The sequence below is a fragment of the Oncorhynchus kisutch genome, linkage group LG8, assembly GCF_002021735.2.
Source record: "Oncorhynchus kisutch isolate 150728-3 linkage group LG8, Okis_V2, whole genome shotgun sequence".
Lineage (NCBI taxonomy): Eukaryota > Metazoa > Chordata > Actinopteri > Salmoniformes > Salmonidae > Oncorhynchus > Oncorhynchus kisutch.
In genome coordinates, this window is record NC_034181.2 from 54,841,628 (window position 1) to 54,854,568 (window position 12,941).

Below are 12,941 nucleotides of genomic sequence, written 5' to 3' on the forward strand. Positions count from 1 at the left end.
AGATGCTCTTATCCAGAGAGAGAGAGAGAGAGAGAGAGAGCTTGGCAGGATATAAATATGAACCAATGGATTGAACTATTATTTGTCTGTGCCTACTGCCTAGGGGTTGTATGAAATTAGATCAGAATCTATTTGTTCGTCATCCTTCCATGGGTCTATGATGTCATTCAAAAAGGAATGATGTCATTTTGGGCCTGTGTGTGTGCGTGCACGTGTGTGTGTGTGTCTACGTAGTCAGAGTTTGAGTGAGTGGAGGAATTTGGGCCTCAGGGTGAGTTTGGGGTGTATGGAGAGATAAGAGGGAATGCGTCCCTGTGGCAAACAACAGCCTGGGGGTCCCTAGAGTAATCAGCTCTCTCTCCTATCAATCAGCTCACCCCTCTCTCTATCTCTCTCTCTCTCTCTCTCTCATTGACATATTATAAACAACTTATAAACAACACCTTCTGTTTGAGATGTGGTAGTTAGACATGAGTTGGGTGGGGGGAAAAAAGTTTAGAACCAGACAGATTGCTCATTGCACTTTCCAGCTGTCTTGTATTACAGCAAATCATCACGAGATTGTACTCAGAGACAAGAACTCAAAGATTGATTCCTAAATTGGATAGTTGGATCTTTGGAGTGTTCTAGAATAGACCTCTGGTAGTATATGGTAGTATATAATACTGAATATAGCCCAATCAATTAAAATAGTCTTGAATGAACCTCAGCATTCAGGAATGTTATAGAACAGACCTTGAGTCATGTAGAACGCTATAGATCATCCAGGGCTGTGACAGTGTTCTAGGATAAAGCCCTGGTTAGTTATTCACATCATCGGAGCCAAAGTGGGCACCTGGGCCTTGTTTAGTTTTAGCGCCCTTCACTCATTAGAGCCGAGACGATTGAGACGTCAATCTCTCCAGCCCGGTGCCAACGTCCACCGCCTGCCAACTCTCATCCATCTCATTAACTCAAAACACGCCTCCCTCCAGATCTGCCCTGTCCATCTATCCTGTCTTCCACCCAATCCCTCGCTCCATTTCTCCTGACACCTACCTTCCCACATGAAAAAAATATGATATTGTACTATAGAATACTACAGTACTTACTATGGGATTCTGTAGTAAGCTGTAGTATACTGTAGAATACTATACTACACACTGTAGTAAGGTATATCTTGATCATGTGTAGTACTTACCAGGGATTGAAACCCGATTTCAGAGCTTTAAAAAGGAACAGAAACAAACAGTTCAGGACTTTATTTGGCTGGTCAGAGCAGTGGAACGGAATGAAAAAAAGAATGGAAAAAGAATGCTTCTGTTCAGAACGAAACGATTGGAAAATCATATTGGTTACCACCCCTGGTACTTACTATAGAATGGTGTAGTACATTGTAGAATAATATAGTAAATACTACATTATAAACTGGGTGGTTCAAGCCCTGAATGCTGATTGGTTGACAGCTGTGATATATCAGACCACATGACAAAACATTTATTTTTACTGCTCTAATTAGATGCGTTGGTAACCAGTTTATAATAGCAATACGGGCACCTCTAGGGTTTGTGGTATGTGGCCAATATACCACAGCTAAGGGCTGAACCCAGACACTCTGTGTTGCGTTGTGCGTAAGAGCAGCCCTTTGCCATGGTATATTGGCCATATGCCACACCCCCTCGGGCCTTATTGCTTAAGTATACTACAGACCACAAAGACACTACAGTAATGTTTGGGAAAAAACACTGCAGTCTGCAAAAACACTACAGTTATTACTATAGTACATACTTGTCACGCCCTGACCTGAGTATTCTTTGTTTTCTTTATTGTTTTGGTTAGGTCAGGGTGTGACATGGATGATATGTGTTTTTGTACTGTCTAGGGGGTTTTGTAGGTTCATGGGGTTGTTTATCATGTAGGTGTTTATATATGTCTATGGTTGCCTAGATTGGTTCTCAATTAGAGGCAGGTGTTTATCGTTGTCTCTGATTGGGAACCATATTTAGGCAGCCATCTTCTTTGGGTATTTCGTGGGTTATTGTCTATGTCTAGTTGCCTGTGTCTGCACTTTTGTATGATAGCTTCACGTTTGTTTTGTTATTTTGTATAGTTTGTTTAGTGTCTATCTTTATTAAAATGTATAATGTATTCTAATCACGCTGCGCTTTGGTCTACTCCATACGACGAACATGACAATACTACAGTATTTCATTTGCATGTACCCTGCCGAGTCCCTTAATTCCCCATTTGTGCCACCTATAATTGAGAAGCCTACAGTACATGCCAAGTGTCGACTATATTGTGTTCCCTACAGGTTATTAAAAAAAAGAGTAGAAGCTCTGAACTGTCCGTTCAGACCTCAGTCCTACTTAACTTCAGGTTATGGAGAATTTGTCTTTCAGTATTTTGTCCGGTAGGTTTCCTCAAGTACAAAGCCCCCACTGCCATGTCAAAGATAATAAAACTAAAATACTATGGTAAATACTACAATAATGTCTGCAAAAACACAACAGTAATTACTATACTACAGATTTTTTCTCATGACAGTATATATACTATAGTAAACTTTAAATACTACAATGTCCTACTCTCATGTCGGCAAAAGTACAGTAAATACTATATTATTTAATGGCTGTATTCGCCATACGACCAATGAATTAAGTGTCCCATTTTAATGTTTTTTTTAACAACGCTTTTTGTATTATAATAATGATTTTATTTTTTCATGTGGGCTGTGTGGCCAGATAATCAGAGATGGAGGGATGGAGAGTAGGATAGATGTGAAAGATTTTTGGGGAAATGGGGGAGACGAAAGGTGTTAGGTGGTAGACAGAGAGGCGCTGTAGCTATTACACCAGTGATGCTGATGGATGGGCCTGCTTTGCTTTGCGTTGCTGTCTAAGGTGTATTTCCCTGGCTTGTTTAGTCATACAGACTCTGTTGGAGAGTGCCGTTTAATAGAAATTGTCTCAGGCCAGGATTTGGACAGAGAGCGATAATTAGGGGCACACTGACAGCTGCTACATGTAAGGGTTGTATCCATGAAATGGGAGGACAACACTGGATTGAATGGACACCATTGAACAGCTGCTCTACAGCAGAGTGCTCTATAACTTGAACCGCTTCCATATTCCTTAACTCTACGTTCACATTGAGATGTTTTTTTTTTTAACTATTGCAAGTTGTTAGTCTGCATAGCTGCTAAGCTGTGTTTTTTCTACCTGACCTTTCTACCTTTCCTTGCTGCATTGATTCGCTTTGAGTATTGATGCCGATGTTTTGTCAGGGAAAAAAAGTCGATGGCCCTACAACAAACAACGAAAATGGTTGATTCATTAAATGTTTGATCAACTTACTTTTAGCTGCTTTGTGAAAAGGACTTTCTTCAGTGGGAGGTGTGGATCAATCTATACCATTTATTTAAACCGAGTTTAGCCTGAATCCACAATCTTCAGGTCTAAATGGGCTTCTAAACAGTCAGTAATGAGGTTAAGATGAGTAGTGCATTAACTCTATGCTCTGGTGTTAGCACAGCCTGTTTCGAACTCCCTCTTTCATTAAAGCCCTATTACCGTTTCTGAAGCATGTTCGTTAGCGCTAGGCTAATTTGCCAAAGGAATTCCCATTACTGGGAGATCATTTTATCACTCAGCAATCCCCTCCCGCGCTCCTCCTCTTTTTCTCTGTCTTCTCTTCCTACCCCTCTCTTTTCTATTTTGCTACTGCGTGGTCACATGGGTTCTTACGGTAGAGCTACCATGTCTTCTCTTTCCAAGGGAATCCAACCCCATTCTCAACCACTTATTTTGGTCATTGTCTTTATTTCTCAATCCTTTTCTGTTTAGCTTTCTCATTCTCTTCCTACCCTTCCCTCTGTGTCTCTCTCTCTCTCTCTCTCTCTCTCTCTACTCTCTCTCCCTTTATCAGTTCAATTCAAGGGGCTTTATTGTCATGGGAAACATATGTTAAAGCAAGTGAAGTAGATAATATTCAAAAGTGAAATAAACAATAAAAATGAACAGTAAACATTACACTTACAGAAGTTCCAAAAGAATAAAGACATTACAAATGTCCTATTATGTATATATACAACGTTGTAACGATGTACTAATGGTTAAAGTACAAAAGGGAAAATAAATAAGCATAAATATGGGTTGTATTTACAATAGTGTTTGTTCTTCACTGATTGACCTTTTCTTGTGGCAACAGGTCACAAATCTTGCTGCTGTGATAGCACACTGTGGTATTTCACCCAGACGGTTGTCTCCTTCTCACCTGGCTCTCTCTACTTTCCATAGAAAGAAGACCTATCGTCTCAAACCCATGCTCTCCAGTCACCAACGGTAGTCAAGTAGAACCTCTTATACCACATTCTACTACCAGGCTCGGTGTGCACCAGGCATAACACGCCACATGTTGGGACGTGGACATTTTCACTGCAGGCTCATAACACTCTCAGGATTTAACAAACCACGTTTTCTGTTTTTCTTCTCATCTTCTCCCTCGGTGATTTGATCCAACTTAACATGGAACTAGTCTGGATGCAGCACTATATTTGGACCCTGTGTCTCCCCATCTCTCTTCCACAGATGGATAATTGTTCCATTAAAGATGGATTATTCCTTGTTCTCCATCGCGCCTCTCTGGCTGGGTGACATGAGGTAGACGAGCATACGAATGAGAGATGGAGGGAGAGGAGGAGAAGGGGATGAGAGAGAGAAAAGTGCAGAAGTCTGAGAGGAGTTGAGGTGTTGCACGCATTGAGCTGTGGCGGTTACGGGAGGGAGGGAAAGAAAATGACAGGATGCGAGAGAGAAAGAAGGTCTGAAAAGCAACAGCGGCAAAGTTATTTTATGGGGGGAGAGGATCGAGAGATACTCTTGAGGAGGAAGAGGGGAGGGGGAGGAGGGAAAGAGAGGAAGGAGGTGAAAGCCCAAAGAAAAAACAAAGAGAAGAGAGGATGATGTTGAGAGATAGATGGGAGGGGTTGAATGGAGCTGAAGGGTGGGACTAACAACTAGATAACAAATGTAAAACATACGCGGTCTGTAAAATGTATACAGGCTCAGAACCTTTGTGAAATAGCACAGTTACAAAAATATGGCAAATAGAAATCAAACTGATACTGCAGCGCCAGCTGTGCCACCAGAGACCCTGGGTTCGCGCCCAGGCTCTGTCGTAACCGGCCGTGACCGGGAGCTCCGTGGGGCGACGCACAATTGGCCTAGCGTCGTCCGGATTAGGGAGGGCTTGGCCGGTAGGGATATCCTTGTCTCATCGCGCACCAGCGACTCCTGTGGCGGGCCAGGCGCGCTAACCAAGGTTGCCAGGTGCACTGTGTTTCCTCCGGGTTGGGTGTGCGCTGTGTTAAGAAGCAGTGCGGCTTGGTTGGGTTGTGTATCGGAGGACGTATGACTTTCAACCTTCGTCTCTCCCGAGCCCGTACGGGAGTAGTAGCGATGAGACAAGATAGTAGCTACTAAAACAATTGGATACCACGAAACTGGGGAGAAAAAGGGCAAAAAAAACAAATTTAAGAAAGAAAAAAAGAAATCAAACTGGATGGACATCAGAAAAAGAGGAAGGCCAGGACTAAAAACAAACAAAAATATAACTATTGTAAAATAGATTGTGTCCGTAGTGTGTATAAACTGGAAGTAGAAGCCTAAGTGTTATTGTTTATTAGTTTACTCCAATTAGGGGAGGGGTGGTAGGGTTTGTGGTGAATAATAAAGAGAATATATTTTTTGGAAAAGACATGTATATCTATATGTATATATGTATCTGTATTTGAATGTATATGTATGTATGTGTATATGTATGCATGTTAATACAGTTGAAGTCGGAAGTTTACATACACCTTGGCCAAATACATTTAAACTCAGTTTTTCACAATTCCTGACATTATATCCTTGTAAAGCTTCCCTGTCTTAGGTCAGTTAGGGTCACCACTTTATGTTAAGAATGTGAAATGTCAGAATAATAGTAGAGAGAATGATTTATTCCAGCTTTTGTAACAATCGTCGTAGGTGGAAGATGAGGACCAAGGTGCAGCGTGGTACATGTTCATCCTTTTATTAATGGAACTGAACACTGATTAACAAAACAACAAAGAGAACAACCGAAACAGTTCTGTCTGGTGCAGACACAAAAACAGAAAGCAACTACCCACAACTCAAGGGCGAAACCAGGCTGCCTAAGTATGGTTCTCAATCAGAGACAACGATTGACAGCTGCCTCGGATTGGGAACCATACCAGGCCAAACGCATAGAAATACAAACATAGAATGCCCACCCCAACTCACACCCTGACCAACCTAAAATAGAGACATAAAAAAAGGAACTAAGGTCAGGACGTGACAGCTTTTATTTCTCTCATCACATTCCCAATGGGTCAGAAGTTTACATACACTCAATTGGTATTTGGTAGCATTGCCTTTAAATTGTTTAACTTGGGTCAAACATTTTGGGAAGTCTTCCACAAGCTTCACACAATAAGTTGGGTGAATTTTGGCCCATTCCTCCTGACTGAGCTGGGGTAACTGAGTCAGGTTTGTAGGCCTCCTTGCTCACACACACTTTTCCAGTCCTGCCCACAAATTCTCTATGGGATTGAGGTCAGGCCTTTGTGATCAGCCCACTCCAGGTCAGGCCACTCCAATACCTTGACTTTGTTGTCCTTAAGCCATTTTGCCACAACTTTGGAAGTATGCTTGGGGTCATTGTTCATTTGGAAGACCAATTTGCTACCAAGATTTAACTTAATGACTGATGTCTTGAGATGTTGCTTCAAAATATCCACATAATTTTCCTTCCTCAGGATGCCATCTATTTTGTGAAGTGCAACAAACCCTCCTGCAGCAATGCACCCCCACAACATGATGCTGCCACCCGGTTGGGATGGTGTTCTTCGGCTTGCAAGCATCCCTCTTTTTCCTCCAAACATAATGATGGTCAAAAATTCACCCAACTTATTGTAGGAAGCTTGTGGAAGGCTACCCGAAACGTTTGACCCATGTTAAACAATTTAAAAGGCAATGCTACAAAATACTAATTGAGTGTATGTAAACATCTAACTCACCGGGAATGTGATGAAAGAAATAAAAGCTGAAATAAATAATTCTCTCTACTATTATTCTGACATTTCACATTCTTAAAATGAAGTGGTGATCCTAACTGACCTAAGACAGGGAACTTTTACTATGATTAAATGTTAGGAATTGTGAAAAATGGAGTTTAAATGTATTTGGCTAAGGTGTATGTAAACTTCCGACTTCAACTGTATATGTGAGTATGTATGTGTATATACAGTATATATAAATATAAGTATATACCCCAAAAATATATGGGGGATTGGAGATGATGCAGACAATTACATTGATGGAAGCTACAATCTATCCGCAATATTAAAGCTGATCCACCCCTAAAGAAAAATGTAAAAAGAGTTTAAAAAAAAAGCTAAGATAGGTGTAACAGTGAGGGAGATGCTGGGTGAATTAGAGTGAGTACTCAGGGGAAAATGGGGAGTAGAAGAAAATACACACAGCAGTAATATTCGCTATCAGCAGTCATATCAGAACATGCTGAATTTCACGCCTGTCAGTCGACTGCAGTTTTCCCTGTGTGTGTGCCGAGCAGATGAGTGTTCACACACCGTCCACGAAAACAAAGAAAAGGGGGGGAGTGAAAAGGAGTGAGAGAGTTACTGTCCTTCTCCATTATGCCTGAACAAAGGTAGACCGTTCTATCACAATCTTACGCAAACACACACACAAACACAATTTGATCGAAAAGTGATGAATGGCAAAACACTGTCCCAAAGTATAAAACCACCTGACATGTAATTCACAGTGGGAATGAAGCCGTGAGCCGTGCTATTGCAGATGACCAGTATAGTTACAGTGAGGAGACACATTCAGGACTTTGCAGATGATGAATTGCCACGATTCCCTTTTCTAAACTATTGAACATCACATCTGTTCTACACCATACATTTCTATCTGAACATTCTGTAACATTGCATTCTTCTGAACAGGCCCCAGTTGTCATTTTAGGAATGGGATGTTTCTGCCAGTGTCTTGACAAAACTAAAGTATCGATCACTAGAGGCAGTGTGAGGATGTGTTACAGTGGTGAACAGTAGGACTCCGTCGCCACCTATTGGTGGATGCTCACCATTAAAACAACTTCTAAATTGTAGCATAATTTATCATTACCAATAATAGCCGACAGGTCTTATGATGGCAATTTCTGATCACTTTCTGTCTGAATATAATATTTTGCATTGAAATCTCTATGATACCTTACTTGTCTTTTTTTCTAACACCTTCCATCTTTTAACTATCCCCCACTCTTCTCTTTTCTCCTCTCTTCGACCGTCTCCTCCCCGCTTCATTTCTTATTTTCTTGTTCTCCGTCTTCTCTTCTCTTCTTGTCTCTGTCCTGATTGGTTGCGTTGCTCCTCTCCCCGTCCAATCATGTGGTAGATATTATCTGGTATATCAGAGAGGAAGAGGCGAAGCGAGAGGATTTACTCCGCCCAAAATCTGTCTGAGATAAGCCTTTTTAGTCTGGAGGTCTATGAGAGCGTGTCGAATTACGTGAGGCTTAATTGATCGAATAAAAGTATCGTAATGCTTAGGCTGTTAACAAATGTACTGATTTAAGTGGATGCACGTGGCATTCTGGCAAATTTGAGAAAACGATTTAGTTGTGCAAGTTGTTTAGACGTCTGCCTTCAATCATTGAGGACATTTATTTCTATTGTTAGAGCGGTCACTCTGCTATCTTGTCAATATAATAGATCATCTTTGGATATATCCTGCAGAGGTCACAGCGGGTCACGAGCCCTGGCCTGCTCTTCCTTCTCATCCTCCTCTTCCTCCCCTGAGGGTTAACGTTTTTATTTTTATTTTTAATGATTCTCTTCTCTTTTGTTAAAATACATTTTACTCAGACTTCTCTTACTTGATGATAACTTACTTAAACGTTCGGTTAACCTATATGTATCCCTTTCCCTTTTCTTTCCCTTATATTTTACATGTAAACTGGTTTGTCTACTACAGATTTTGAGAAGTACACAATGAAAATGTATGTCTGTAAAGTACAAACATAAAAAGTATGATACACACTTGAATGTACTACTATGATGATGACTATTATGATTTCACTTCACAGTAATAAAGTAGTTCTAGCTCAATACAATATACCAATACACAAATAACCCAGAAAGTCCAAAACAAAACAAAAATGCATTCCCTTTACAATAAGCATGTACCACAAATGAAGTTGCTGGGGTCAATTCAGGTGGAAGATGTATGATTGCCATTCCCATGATTGTACCACCCTCCTTCAGGCCATGGGGCATGAAATTATTTCAACCCAGGCCTATGTCAGGCTTGGATTCACCATACCGAAAGGTTTTTCCCCAGGTGCATGACCAATGAGGATATTTATTGCGATTTCGATGAGAACCTATGGCTACAGGCTTGATGCAAACTAGTGCCTGCTAAACATGTTTATTTAATTTCTTTCATTTGATTACACTGTGAAAGATGTCTTCAATGATCACCCCTTCACATCCTCACATGGGATATAAATTATGGACGTTTTAATGGGTAGTGCAAGTGTTTTGCCTAATGTGAAAACAGTGTAATGTACTGTAATTTACAGTACTGTAGCATACTACATTCAAAGGGCAATTGTGAAACATTATCTTAAATGTTTTGCTTTTGGATTAATTGGTTGTTAAAATAACTAAATAATTATGTTGTGTTTTGGTGATTAAACCAATGTGCTCATTATATTTCACAGTAAACGTATATTTTGGATCAATGGTTGAGTGGTGAAAGATGTCGACAAACAAAATGTATACAAAATTAAAGGTTTTGAATGTAAGACTAGCTGCGTAACAGGTGTTACTAGTTTGAAGTTTTGTACTAAGAGTTTAGATAATTCACCACATACGTACAAAAATAGTACCAAAGCTATAAAAAAAATGGTAAAACCCAGTTGGATTATTGTCCTTATGTCCTTATGGGATCGATCACTGTGTGTGTGTGTGTGTGTGTGTGTGTGTGTGTGTGTGTGTGTGTGTGTGTGTGTGTACAGTCAGGGTCAAGGGAGCTCAGGCACAGAAGACTATCCTATATTTCGCTGACGCTGGATGCGGCTAATCCTCTTCGGGCCACATTAACAGCTTTGGCCCTGTGTCCACAGTTACCGGAGATAGAGATACATCTGTGCTGTGGTTTATACCTGGCACTGACATAGAATACACCTGTAGTATAGGTTCTTCCCCAGAAGGCACGAGGATCTATGTTCTAGTTAACTAAAACTCTAATTGTTTATTACAAAGACACACACAAAATCAAAAGATATGGATTGTAGCAGGAACTAACCACCTACCCCAAAACACCGTACTATATATCCCCCGCAATAACACATACCCAACACATGCCCTCTTTCTTTCTCTCTCTCTGTGATGATTGGCTGTGTGTTGGCGTAAACAGGGTCTTACGACACAGGAAGTGGTATAACTCAGGGTCAGGGTTTGTTGAGCAGATGACAGGTTGTTCTTTTTGTGATGCTGACCATTCCATCATCCTGCTAATGCTATGATTGGAAATGAAACACTAGAGGGGGAGGGGCAAAGAAAGTGAAAGAGCATTCTTTTGCTTTGAGATTTTCCTCATAATCTAGACGAGAAAATGTTAGGCTTTCGCAGTTCCTGCATTCGTAGTCAAAGACTGAATCAAAGAATGTGAGGACAAACAGAGGTGGATAGAGAGAAAGTGATGGATAGAGTGCGGGTGGGCATGAGGTAAACAAAGAATAGAGAGAGGAGGTTAGACAGAAATGTGGGTTAAATACTCCTTTTGACTCAGTGAAGATACCGAGTCACTGGGTCAGTACCAGTGATGTAAAGTACTTAAGTAAAAATACTTTTAAGTACTATTTAAGTAGTTTTTTGGGTGTCTATACTTTACTTTACAATTTATATTTTTTGATAACTTTTACTTTTACTCCACTACATCCCTAAGGAAAATAATGTACTTTTTACTCCTTACATTTTCCCTGACAACCAAAAGCACTCGCTACATTTTGAATGCTTAGCAGGACAGGAAAATTGTCTAATTCATGCACTTGGTCATCCCTACTGCCTCTGATCTGGCAGACTCACTAAACACAAATGCTTCATTTGTAAATGACGTCTGTGTGTTGAACTGTGACCCTGGCTATCCCTAAATTTAAAAAACAAGAAAATCGTGTTGTCTTCATTTTTTTATGTGAAACACTAAGTTATTTATACTTTTACCTTTGATACTTAAGTACATTTAAAAAGAAATACTTTTAGACTTACTCAAGTAGTATTTTACCGGGTTACTTTTACTTTTAAGGTATCTTTACTTTCACTCCAGTATGAACATTTTATACTTTTTCCACCACTGGCCAGTACAGGTAGTAGACAAGACCCTTGAAAACACCTGTCAACACTTGAGGCCTGCAAAAGTGTATAATGATTTAGTAGTTTTCTTCCCCCAAATAGCATATCCGAATACAGACAAACAATAATTATAAAGCCTAAGTGTGCTTCTCCAGCTTCACTGGTTCTGTTGGATTGGTTATGGGATCCAGAATCAGGGATCTTGGTTTTCTAAGTTTCTCAAGCTAACAAATATTATTTGTCAGGAGAAAGGTTGTCTCGCCAAACCTTGATCTCTAGTTCTTCATGCAGACCCTCTCCTTGTTTTGACGCTTTGGGTCTTCTCTGCTCCTTCTGAAATGTTCTCCAGGTTTCTGTGGGTTCTGCAGGCTAATCCCTGCCCCACCTTTTCAGCGGAGCAGCGAGTGCTGTCCTTCAGGCGGCTAATCCCGTTGGCACAGCCTAGCTTGCTTTAATCCTCCCACATCGCCCAGCGCTCCGCAGCCTACACACTCTCGCCGCTTCTGGGATGACGGGCCACTGTTAAGACCCTCAGGTAAGTCCCAGCACCCTCACCCTTATAGAAGTCCCCCTATGCATCCTCAAACTACTGTTAGATTCCAAACTACAGGTAGACCAGTGGGCGTAAACCCTGGGTAAGCAGAGTTATGTTCCAAGGCAGCGCTAGTACACCTGATTCAGCTAATCAAGGTATTGAGGCCAAGGCTTGGTGACCGCTGGTGTAGACTTTATCAGTGGCATACCATACCGCTAACAAGAGACTACCGATAAAACGAGACTGACTATAAACTAGACCAGCTTTTGTTACATGTTTGCTATATGTCTACACGTCTTCCAAATAGTATCTCATAGCACTTGGTGGGTGTCCCCTCAGTGGTTCGTGGCCGTCATGTCTCTGTGGTAGCTCTGTTTTTGTTTTAGGGAGAGACATCGACGTAGCTTTGGAACGGAATTGTGTGTCTTTTGTAATGGAAGAAGAGTTGATATAAGAGATGAGTATTACTGGTTGGCAACATTTGCAACACATTTTTCATCAAAACTGAAGGTCAGAGTTTCTTAATCCTGGTCCTGGTCACAAAGGGGTGCACATGTTTGTGTTTGCCCTAGCACTGCACAGCTGATTTAAATGATTAACTCATCAAGTTTGATGATTTGAGTCAGATGTGTACTGCTAAGGCAAAAGCAAAAATGTGCTCCGCCATAGGAACCTAGGACCAGGATTAACCGTTTGACGTGTACGAGCACACTGGTTTCATCATTGTACAATGGTCTCTGTAGCGTACACTCAAACCGGTGTGATTAGACCCCTTCATATTCAAAGTGTTCTGAACAAATGAAGGGAATCGTTCACAAACATTGGCACACTCTAAGATCCGGTGATAGTCTCGGTAATGTGTTTTTGGACCTTCCCTTAGTCGTATTCTCGCGGGGCAGAAACCTCAGAGATCAATTGGTAAACTCTGATTTACCACCCCAAGGTATCCCTGCACAACATCTATTTGCGCCCCTACTGGAT

General features: G+C 41.0%; 1 protein-coding gene across 10 annotated transcripts in view; it reads left to right on the top strand.

The window, feature by feature from the left end:
* Nucleotides 1–11,858: 11,858 nt before the first annotated feature.
* The window catches only part of LOC109895296 (cyclic nucleotide-gated cation channel beta-1), an 87,431-nt gene continuing 86,348 nt past the window's right edge, over nt 11,859–12,941 (top strand). For 5 of the 10 annotated variants that reach the window (XM_031830572.1, XM_031830574.1, XM_031830580.1 and 2 more), the window contains exon 1: nt 11,859–11,960. The gene's annotated coding sequence lies outside the window, so the exon portion shown is untranslated. The remainder of the gene's footprint in view (nt 11,961–12,941) is intronic. The other 5 variants (XM_031830575.1, XM_031830576.1, XM_031830577.1 and 2 more) reach the window with 1 other exon arrangement.